The sequence below is a fragment of the Bison bison genome, unplaced genomic scaffold (genome assembly GCF_000754665.1).
Source record: "Bison bison bison isolate TAMUID 2011002044 unplaced genomic scaffold, Bison_UMD1.0 scf7180017864262, whole genome shotgun sequence".
NCBI classification, from domain to species: domain Eukaryota; kingdom Metazoa; phylum Chordata; class Mammalia; order Artiodactyla; family Bovidae; genus Bison; species Bison bison.
Genome location: NW_011494834.1, coordinates 1,750,112 through 1,761,978, shown reverse-complemented (window position 1 = coordinate 1,761,978; position 11,867 = coordinate 1,750,112).

The following is an 11,867-nucleotide window of genomic DNA, read 5'->3' as shown; positions in this document are numbered from 1 at the left end:
CCAGTCATCCATGATTCCAGAATCTGGACCCACATGTACCATTAATGTGATTTGCAGCCTTAGCCATGTGTTTCCTCATCTGTGCAATGATTGGCTAGCCTGAGAAGCCATCGTCCAGCACCACTGGGGTAAATATCTAATCCAGTGACCTTTCACTATTCCATACTCTTTCTTCTTTTGTCCAAATGCTCTTGAACCTGATGTATAAAGTAAAGGTGCTAAATGATCAACTTCACTTATCCAGAAAAGGTGATTCCAGAAAATGAACTCTTACAATTTCTATGTTTATCCATCTGAAAAAATTTAGACACATTGAAGAGTTTTAATGATATCCAAGAATTAAGTTCATATAGGATCTGCTTCCTATAAAGTAGTAATCTAACATCTACAGAATACCAGACATACATAGTTTTAGCCAAAATAACCCATAACATGTCTTTAAAGTATTAAGCATATTAGATCAAAAGTTAAATTTTCAGAACATTATACAAATGTTTTGTGCAACATAATGAAACTATCTGAATATTTCAAAACCATCTGAATAACTAGTTGAAGTTCCCCTTTTTGACTCACATGTTTTTATATTATGTATATAATTGAAACAGAGTTATGATACTTATCTGGTTAATTGGTTATGGGGTGCTCACTTATGGCATTAGATACTACTCATAGAGAGTGTTCATAGTCACACATCCTACAAATGCCACTGTACATCCACTGCCTTCACTTCACCGTTACCACTAATGAACCAAGAGGCCAGCGAGCTATGCCTATCCCAGAGAGATAACACTTTCTGTCTGCCCCACACTCACCATGATGAGCCTTCAGGAAGCATCACATCCTGCCCAACATCACATCCTGCCCAACATCACTGAGCACTCCTTAGTTGATCTCCCATCACCTGGGCTCTTATTCACTTCTTAGTCTGTATATCTCTTTAATCTGAGAGATGGTTTCACCACTTGCTGACCTCTCAGACCTGCTAGTATTATGTACTGTAAAATATCCTCTTAGGCTCTTCACCTGTCATTGATGAAACATCCTTTATCCTTAGCTTCTCCTCTGAATATTCCCTCCTCCCCCATCTAAATAAAAGCTGCTCTCCTCTAAGGATGCTACTTTGCATGTAGCCCGTTTGAGTGGCATCTTTTCTCCTCCACACTACTCAACTCACTAGGTCTGGAGGTGGTGAGGCCATCCACTTTATTCACTTTATTGCCCATTGCCACTTGAGAACCATTATCTCCACCTCATTCCTGCTGCTGCTGCTGCTGCTAAGTCACTTCAGTCATGTCCGACTCTGTGCAACACCATAGATGGCAGCCCACCAGGCTCCCCCATCTCTGGGATTTTCCAGGAAAGAGTACTGGAGTGGGGTGCCATTGCCTTCTCTGACCTCCTTCCTAGAACCTTTCAACTATTTTTAAGTTCAAGCCATTAAACTATAGTTCCACCTGTTCCTCCTTGTTGCCTTCACATCCAGCTCCTCCCCTTTGTTCCTGGAAGAATTAAGCACCTGTCTCCCTGTGTTCTTCTACAGAAATACTCTTTTAAAAATTTAGTACCTTTTGCTCCTTTTTTAATACCATCATGGGAAAGTTTTTGAAATATTTAACAACTGGTATGAAAAGGGACCAGTCAAGAAAGCTATGGTACATATACACAATGGAGTATTACTCAGCCATTAAAAAGAAAACATTTGAATCAGTTCTAATGAGGTGGATGAAACTGGAGCCTATTATACAGAGTGAAGTAAGCCAGAAGGAAAAACACCAATACAGTATAATAATGCATATATATGGAATTTAGAAAGATGGTAACAATAACCCTGTGTACGAGACAGCAAAAGAGACACTGATGTATAGAATAGTCTTATGGACTCTATGGAAGAGGGAGAGGGTGGGAAGATTTGGGAGAATGGCATTGAAACATGTAAAATATCATGTATGAAATGAGATGCCAGTCCAGGTTCGATGCATGATACTGGATGCTTGGGGCTAGTGCACTGGGACGACCCAGAGGGATGGTAGGGGGAGGAAGGAGGGAGGAGGGTTCAGGATAGGGAACACATGTATACCTGTGGCAGATTCATTTTGATATTTGGCAAAACTAATACAATTATGTAAAGTTTAAAAATAAAATAAAATTTAAAAAAAAAGGGACCAGTCAGTGGTAAAAGACTGTTACACCTGTTGTGTGGTCAGCACTGTCCCCAAGATGGCTGTTCTTTTGCTCTCTGTATATTCCCTGCCTGACCAGCCCCTGCTTCACCTACACATTATCCTCGTGACTGACCTTCACTCTTAGAGAGTCTCATCAATTAAATGCCCACATAATTGCCCCTAACCCCAGCTAATGATTTTTCTAAATTTCAGATCAGACCATCTCCACTATGATAACTTATGGAAGGGGTGGTGAGGGGAAGGTTCCTCTGCAGCGTGCTCATCTGCTGGTTTCCCTGGTAACCAACAAGCCATGCTGACATCAATCATCAATTCCCTTTATAACTGGAAACACCTCCCCACCCAGTAGCAAAGACTGCTGCCATGGCCTGCCCACCATCTGCCACACACATAGGGGTGTTGCTCCAGGACCTTGCTTTACACATATAAGATGTCTCCGTCCATTAAACCATCAATGTTTCTATCACCAAGTACAGGCTCTTTCTTTGTTCCTGAGGCTGGGCAAGTACAGGGCTTGCAGGCCTGCAGCATGTAACCCAACATCTACAGACAATAATTGACTATCAATTCTGCACATAGATAGTCTTTGCAGTCACCTGGCTTCTCAGTTGTCAAATCCACTTCTTGTCACTCATCTTATATGTCCCTTTATTAGAGACACCTTCTCTGACTAGTCTTTTAAATTAACAACACCTCCCATAATGGTCACTCTGTTTACATTTTTCCAAAGCACACTTAAAATGTAATGCATTTATGAGTTTTCAAATATATCATCTTTCTCTTCTTGCCAGAATAAAAGCTCCATGAGAACATGGGCTTTGTTTTTTCCACTTTTGCCATCCAGTGCCTAGATTAGTGGCTGATACATACTTGATATTCAGTAAATCTTTGTTAAAAAATAATTTTTGGACCAAAAGTAGAAGTTCTAGAAATGAAAATACCAGACTTCTACTTTGTACTATTTAACTTTTAAATGCTAACTAGTCCTCCAATATTTGAAATAACTGCAAATGAATCAGTGAATAATATAGTAACTCTTACTCTGGAAAGGAGTGAATTTAATGCAGATATTCTAGTATACACAAAATTCTCAGCATCCACCAACACCCATGTCTATTTGAGCCTGCTAAAAATAGAAGCACTTTAAAGATTATAGAACAAAGTACTCCATGAAACATCACAGGTGATATCTTAGGTCATCACATAGACAAACTTGTAGAAATAAAATCATTTCAACACAATATGGTAGGATATATAAATGAAAAATAGGATTCAGTCAGTGGAAGTAACACTAAATTTCTGCCTCTGTCACACATAAGTTTCCTGTTTTCTAGAAAATAGCATTAGGGGAAGCACAATTCATTTATTCATTTGGGGCTTTGCCATATAAAACAAAATAAATGGCATGAATTGCAGTAAGAGGGCACATTATTCTAAAATTTTCTAACAAGCCAGCCAAGTTTGCCAGATTCCAAATTAGCATTTAGTCATTTGTCCTATGAGGAAAATGCAAAATTATTTATTTATATCTCTTACAACTTTGCTTAGTTCAAGTTATATCTGCATAATGGGCCGTATGCTAGAAGAGGAAGGAAATAATGCTTATGGCATCTGCCATAAAAAAAGAAGATATTAAAATGACAATGTTACTGATTTCTTGAATGTTGAGAATAAGTACTCCATGAAAAAAATCATTCTGCAATAACTGGCTAAACTAGAGACTTTTATTAACAGAGCCCTCACAGTTATGATCCCCTGGACCGGAAGACAGTTTACATCTGACAATAAAAGACTGTCATCTCTAACTATGAGCCCAAGCAATGGTCACACTTGACCTAAAAGTGGAGAACACAGTATAGATGAAATGAGGGAGTGAGCACATACCTCAACCTTCCAACAAATTTCCTTTAAAAGGAGAAAAATTCCAAACTGATGGCAAAGTTCAGAATTATTTTCTGTAATAAATTCATGTCCATTGTATTTTATTTTACAAATGATGTCAGTGATAATTTTTATCTAATAAAAATTATGATCCACAAAAACCACTCTGTAAAAAAATTTTTATACATTTCCATTTACAATTTTTACCAGGTTTTGTTCTAAATGCGATTTTCTTCATAATGAAGTTTATTTTTTCTTTTTCTTTTAATTTTTTAAAATGTATTTTCTGGTTTTTGGGCAGTCAAATTTCTCCTCAAGTCTCAAACAGAATAGAGTCACATCTCCTTACTCCTGAACTAGCAAAAAGAATAGACTTTCCCTTTTTAATTTTTAAAATTTATTTATTTTAATTGGAGGTTAATTACCATCTGTAAATAGATCTCCAGTCCAAGTTTGATGCATGAAACACGGAACTCAAGGCTGGTGCACTAGAATAACCCAGAGAGATGGGATGCGGAGGGAGGTGGGAGGGGGCTTTGCGATAGGGCACACATGCACACCAGTGGCTGATTCATGTCAGTGTATGGTAGAATTTCCCTTTTTTAAACCAACCATGTCAACTCAGTAATTGGGGAAGAGTCAGCTTTCCTTAAAAGCATATGGTTTTGTGGAGCCAGGACAGATATTTGGACAAAATTGAGTATCTATTGAAAGTAGAGATGGATAAGAAGTTATTCCCATGATAGTACTCTAAAGAACCAAAGTCAAAATGTGAAGGCCATTTTAAAAACACAACTCTTTGTGACTTAGACCATGACCACATGATGTCAACACAACCTAGAATTTTTTAAAAGTAGTCACATTATCATTGAGCCAAACTTAAGGAGAAAGTTTATTTCTCCACACTCCTCTCCTACAGTAGCATCAGGAAAGTCAACTTAGTATAGTGAGAATTGGTATAATATCAGACAAACTGTATGTATTGAATCCCAGCTCTTCCAATTTTCATCTGCATAGCCTTAGGCAAGTCACTTAATTTCTCTAAGTTTTTATGATTAGCAGGTGTAAGATGCCCATGATAGTGCCACGTGCAAGGAGTAATTTGAAGTTTGAATGAAAATTTTAAAATATTCTGCAGTACATTATCCAGTTATAGTATAGAATAAGTTCTCAAAAAAATTACTGGATATGTAACTGAAAATAAAATACTTTTAATTCAAGAAAAGAGAGAAGACAGTGGAAAAATCCAAACCAAGTGCTGTATAATGGGCTTGGAGATTTTGATGTGATGGGGGCCCCTAGACTAGAATTAAATACTGGATTAGAGCAACTCCACAGTTGATAGCAACTAATATTTACTAAGCCAGGAAGAGTGCTATATACACGATCACATGTAATCCTCCCAACAACCTTATTTACAAGAAGGAAAGCGACACTAAATGCTTCGTTGAGGCCTCAATACAGTTCAACTGCAGAGCGGAGTCTGACTTTCAGTCTGCTGAGGAAGTTACACTCTTTATTCTGCCCCTATAAATATAGGTTGTTGCATCCTGTGGGGAGAAGCAAATTAGCCAAGATGGTGTGTTCAGGCCCTTTCACCCCACATATTGTAAATGATGACTGTGTAACAGCTGAGATCACTTACAGCACTGAGCATGTGTGTCACGAGATACTCGCTTGGTCACGGGTTGTTCTGTGCAGTACGCCTGTATTACTGCTGCGTCACAGCTGTGTCCATTGGGTCAGCCACGAAAGGAGAGAATATAGAGCGTCTATTGCTACAGCTACTGTGACAGCTAGGAGAAAATACTGTTATGGCTGCTGCACCAGCCAGGAGAGAATAAATGTGTCTGCAGCTCCTATGGCCCCTCCAGTCTCCTTCCTGCCTCTTAGCTCTTGCCTTGCCTACCCGGGGTTCAGCAAACAGTGTGAACTACAAGACAACTGGGGACACAAGCAGGATCAGCAACACACATCCCCATTGGGGTTTCTAAATCTGATGCTCCTTGAACAAGCAAGTACCCAGTAACTTTATTGACAAGGAAGTATACAAGCGTGCAAGTAGGTGAAGGAAGCCCATTCTCATCTCTTTTGAGATACAATTGGTAAAGGGAAGGGAAGAAAGGATGATGTTAAATATATAGGCTGACAGCAAAGGACTGCCTAGAGTATTCTGTGTAAATAATAGGAAAGATGCTCCAAACAATTGAGTTTCAGGGGAGAACACATTTTCTCTTCCACTCTGACAACCTACGTACCAAAAGGATGCACAAAGAGAAAGTTTCAGCTTCGGATTTTCTAAAATTTTTAATCACACAGGATTGAAATCTAGGAACCTCTGCCTTGTATCTTATGAGAATTGGACCATAAAGAAGGCTGAGTGTCGAATGCTTTTGAACTGTGCTATTGAAGACTCTTGGGAGTCTCTTGGACTTCAAGGAGACTGAACCACTCAATCCTGAAGGAAATCAGTCCTGAATATTCAATGGAAAGACTGATGCTGAAGGTAAAGCTCCATACTTTGGCCACCTGATGTAAAGAACTGACTCACTGGAAAAGACCCTGATGCTCGGAATGATTGAAGGCGGGAGGAGAAGGGGATGACAGAGGATGAAATGGTTGGATGGCATCACTTACTCGATGGACATGAGTTTGAGCAGGCTCTGGGAGATGGTGGACAAGGAAGCCTGGCGTGCTGCAGTCCATGGGGTTGCAAAGAGTTGGACACGACTGAGCAACTGAACTGAAATGATGTCAAGAAAACCATGCCTGGATCTCCCTCTCTGGGGACCTTCTGCTTTATCTGCTTTCAATTGTGAGTTTGTATGTCTTATTCTTGCTAAATTATAAATTCTGGGGGCAAGGATCATGTCTGTCTTATGCACCCTTTTATTCCCAGTTTTAAGGAGATGCCTGGTACCTAGAAGAAACTCAATGAGTGTTAGATGGATCTAAATCTTACATTCTGAAATTACTCCAAAAGTGAATCTCAAATTTAGTTTTAATCCACCCTGATTTTAAATTATGAGTCATAAAGACCTTTAATAGAGACTGGGCAAAATCACAAAAATAATAATGGAGAACCAGATCCTTCAAAAGGTTGAACTCCTGGTTAAAAAAAAAAAAAAGAAATATCTGAAGCATAGTAAAGTTGACACAGATAAATGCTTTTATTTAAATATCCAAGGCTCTGATTACCAAGGCCTATATCTCTATTTGCTTCTCATTTCTATCTCAAAAGCTAACATATAGTTTCTTTTTTTAAGGTTTTTCCTTAAAGCCAAATGTTAACTTTCTATTTAACTGTAAATGTGATTATTGATCTGCTCAAACTAGGCTATATTCTGCCTTTTCCAAGGCATGTCATGAAAACTACTCAATGTCTATATGACTTGTCTACTTAAAAAACAGACATGACAGTTAAACTTTTTAAAAATTCCTATGGGTTCTTCCTGGGATTTTTTGGTCCCTTTGACCAGACCTGGATAATTTGTAATGGGAGTTTTGCACAGATTTCACAAACTGTACAAATCTCTTCCACAAAAAGATAACCTTGAGGCGTTTAAGTTGACAAGGGGAATTTTATCAGTATTTCTTAGAATTTGTCTAAGAAACCGTAAATAGTAGCAGTGAAATCTAAAGTGTTAGAATTATTTTTCTAGGAAAACTCACTGTAGAAGAAGAACAAGCTCTAATAGGATCAGTTGTATATGTTTTAAATGAAATACTAGAAGACATAAGAGACAACAGAGAGTGTTGCCAAAAGAAAGTGGTAGATACATGAAAATTAACTCCAAATTTACCAAAGATTTAAATGTAAGACCTGAAACCATAAACTTCTAAAAGGAAACAAAGGGATAATAACTCCTTGATGTGGGTCTTGACAAGGATTTTTGGATATGACACCTAAAGCACAAGCACCAAAGCCAAAAATGAACAAGAAGAACTACATCAAGCCTAAGAGCTTTTTCACAGCAAAAGAAACAATCAACAAAATTATAAGACAACCTATGAAATGAGAGAAAATATTTACAAACAATATCTGATAAGGGGGTTATACCAAAAATATACAAAGAACTCATACAATTCAATAGACAAAAAAAAAAAAAAAGCAAACAATTCTATTGAGAAAATAGTCAAAAGACCAGGTGGGTTAGGAGTATTTCCAAAGAAGATATACAAATGGTGAACAGGTATATGAAAATACGCTCAATCTTACTAATCGTTGCTGTTGTTCAGTCACCAAGTTGTGTCCAACTTTGCAACCCCATGGACTACAGCATGTCAGCCTTCCTTGTCCTTCACTGTCTCCTGGCATTTGCTCAAATTCATGTCTGTTAGTTGGTGACGCTGTATAACCACCTCATCCTCTGTTGCCCCCATCTCCTTTTGCCTTCAATCTTTTCCAGCATCACAGTCTTTTCCCAATGAGTTGGCTTTTCACATCAGGTGGCAAAAGTATTGGAGCTTCAGCTTCAGCATCAGTTGATTTTCAATGAATATTCAGGATTTATGTCCTTTAGGATTGACTGTTTCGATCTTCTTGCAGTCTGAGGGACTCTCAAATGTCTTCTCCAGCACCATAGTTCAAAAGCATCAATTCTTCAAAGCTCAACCTTCTTTATGGTCCAACTCTCACATCTGTATATGACTACTAGTTATTAGGGAAATGAAAATAAAAACTACAATGAGATATCACCTTATGTCTGTTAGAATGCCCATTATTAGAAAGAGTGACAGCAAATGCTGTGATTTCTGTGTATTAATATTATATCCTGCAACTTTACTAAATTAATGATTAACTCATAATTTTCTGTGATATCTTCAGGGTTTTCTATGTATATTGTCATGCTGTCTGCAAACAGTGAGAGTTTTACTTCCTTTGCAATCTGAATTCCTTTCATTTCTTTTTCTTCTCTGGTTTCTAGGTTTCTATGCTAGGACTTCCAAAACTGTATTGAATAATAGTGGTGAGAGTGGGCACCTTTATCTTGTTCCTGATGTTAGAGGAAATGCTCTCAGTTTTTCACCATTGAGAATAATGTTTGCTGTGGGTTTGTCATATATGTTCTTTATTATTTGCTAGTATTTTGTTGAGGATTTTTACATCTATGTTCATCTGTGATATTGGCCTATAATTTTTGTTTTTGTGACAACATTTTCTGGTTTTAGTTATCAGGGTAATGATGGCCTCAGAGAATGAGTTTGGGGGGGTTTCTCCTTGTGCAATTTTTTGGAAGAATTTGAGCAGGGTAGGTGTTAACTTGCTTTAAAAATTTGATAGAATTCACCTGGGCTAGATGTGAAGCCATCTAGCCCTGGACTTTTGTTGGTTGTAAGATTTTTGACAGTTTTGAATTCAGTGTTTGTGATTGGTCTGTTCATGTTTGTTTTTTATATTCTTATTTGTTGCTTCTTTATTTAAAATAAATATCCAAACATTGACATATATACACTATTGTGTGTAAAATAGGTAACTAGAGGAAAGCTACCATATAACTCAGGGAGCCTGGCCCAGTGCTCTGTTCATATTTTCCATTTCTCCATGGTTCAGTCTTGGAAGGTTGTATTTTTCTAAGAATTTGTGCATTTCTTCTAGGTTGTCCACTTTATTGGCATGTAGTTACTCATAGCAGTGTCTTATGATACTTTGTATTTCTGTGTTTTTTGTTGTGACTTCTTTTTCATTCCTAAATTTATTGATTTGAGTCTTCTGTATTTTTCTCAAAAAGATGGGCAGAAGACCAAAACAGTCATTTCTCCAAAGATATACAGATGGCCAACAAACACATGAAAAGATGCTCAACAGCTCTCATTATTATAGAAATGCAAATCAAAACTACAATGAGATATAACCTCACACCAGTCAGAATGGCCATCATCAAAAAATCTACAATGCTGGAGAGGATGTGGAGAAAGAGGAACCCTCTTGCACTGTTTTGGGAATGTAAACTGAAACAGCCACTATGAAGAGCAGTATGGAGATTCCTTTTAAAAAACTAGGAATGAAACTACCATATGACCCAGTATTCCCACTACTGGGTATCAGTCAATTCATTTGCTCAGTCGTGTCCAACTCTTTGAACCCCACAGACTCCAGTACACCAGGCTTCCCTGTCCTTCACCAACTTCTGGAACTTGCTCAAACTCATGTCCATCGAGTTGGTGATGCCATCCAACTATCTCATCCTCTGTCATCCCCTTCTCCTGTCTTCAATCTTTCCCAGGATCTTTTTTTTTTTTTCTAGTGAGTCAGTTCTTTGCATAACGTGGCCAAAATATTGGAGTTTCAGCATCAGTCCTTCTGAAAGGTTGTTGCTGAACCATGAAAAGATGCCAGGATTCTTGGCCTCCGGAGGAGAAGAATTCAATCCGGGGCCAGAGACAAGGCTTGATCACTCAGATCTTTTGTGTAATTAACTTTTATTAAAGTATAAAGGAGATTGAGAAAGCTTCTGACATAGGCATCAGAAGGGGTCAGAAAGAATACCTCCCTGCTAGCCTTCAGCTGGATGTTATATAGTCACTCAGTTCAGCTCAGTTCAGTTCAGTTCAGTCGCTCAGTCGTGTCCAACTCTTTGCGACCCCAAGAATCACAGCACGCCAGGCCTCCCTGTCCATCACCAACTCCCGGAGTTCACTCAGACTCACGTCCATCGAGTCAGTGATGCCATCCAGCCATCTCATCCTCTGTTGTTCCCTTCTCCTCCTGCCCCCAATCCCTCCCAGTATCAGAGTCTTTTCCAATGAGTCAACTCTTCGCATGAGGTGGCCAAAGTACTGCAGTTTCAGCTTTAGCATCATTCCTTCCAAAGAAATCCCAGGGCTGATCTCCTTCAGAATGGACTGGTTGGATCTCCTTGCAGTCCAAGGGACTCTCAAGAGTCTTCTCCAACTCCACAGTTCAAAAGCATCAATTCTTTGGTGCTCAGCCTTCTTCACAGTCCAACTCTCACATCCATACATGACCACAGGAAAAAACATAGCCTTGACTAGACGGAACTTTGTTGGCAAAGTAATGTCTCTGCTTTTGAATATGCTATCTGGGTTGGTCATAACTTTCCTTCCAAGGAGTAAGCGTCTTTTAATTTCATGGCTGCAGTCACCATCTGCAGTGATTTTGGAGCCCCCAAAAATAAAGCCTGACACTGTTTCCCCATCTATTTCCCATGAAGTGATGGGACCGGATGCCATGATCTTCATTTTCTGAATGTTGAGCTTTAAGCCCACTTTTTCACTCTCCACTTTCACTTTCATCAAGAGGCTTTTGAGTTCCTCTTCACTTTCTGCCATAAGGGTGGTGTCATCTGCATATCTGAGGTTATTGATATTTCTCCCGGCAATCTTGATTCCAGCTTGTGTTTCTTCCAGTCCAGCGTTTCTCATGATATACTCTGCATATAAGTTAAATAAGCAGGGTGACAATATACAGCCTTGACATACTCCTTTTCCTATTTGCAACTAGTCTGTTGTTCCATGTCCAGTTCTAACTGTTGCTTCCTGACCTGCATACAGATTTCTCAAGAGGCAGGTCAGGTGGTCTGGTATCCCCATCTCTTTCAGAATTTTCCACAGTTTATTGTGATCCACACAGTCAAAGGTTTTGGCATAGTCAATAAAGCAGAAATAGATGTTTTTCTGGAACTCTCTTGCTTTTTCAGTGATCCAGCGGATGTTGGCAATTTGATCCCTGGTTCCTCTGCCTTTTCTAAAACCAGCTTGAACATCAGGAAGTTCATAGTTCCCATATTGCTGAAGCCTGGCTTGGAGAATTTTGAGCATTATTTTACTAGCATGTGAGAT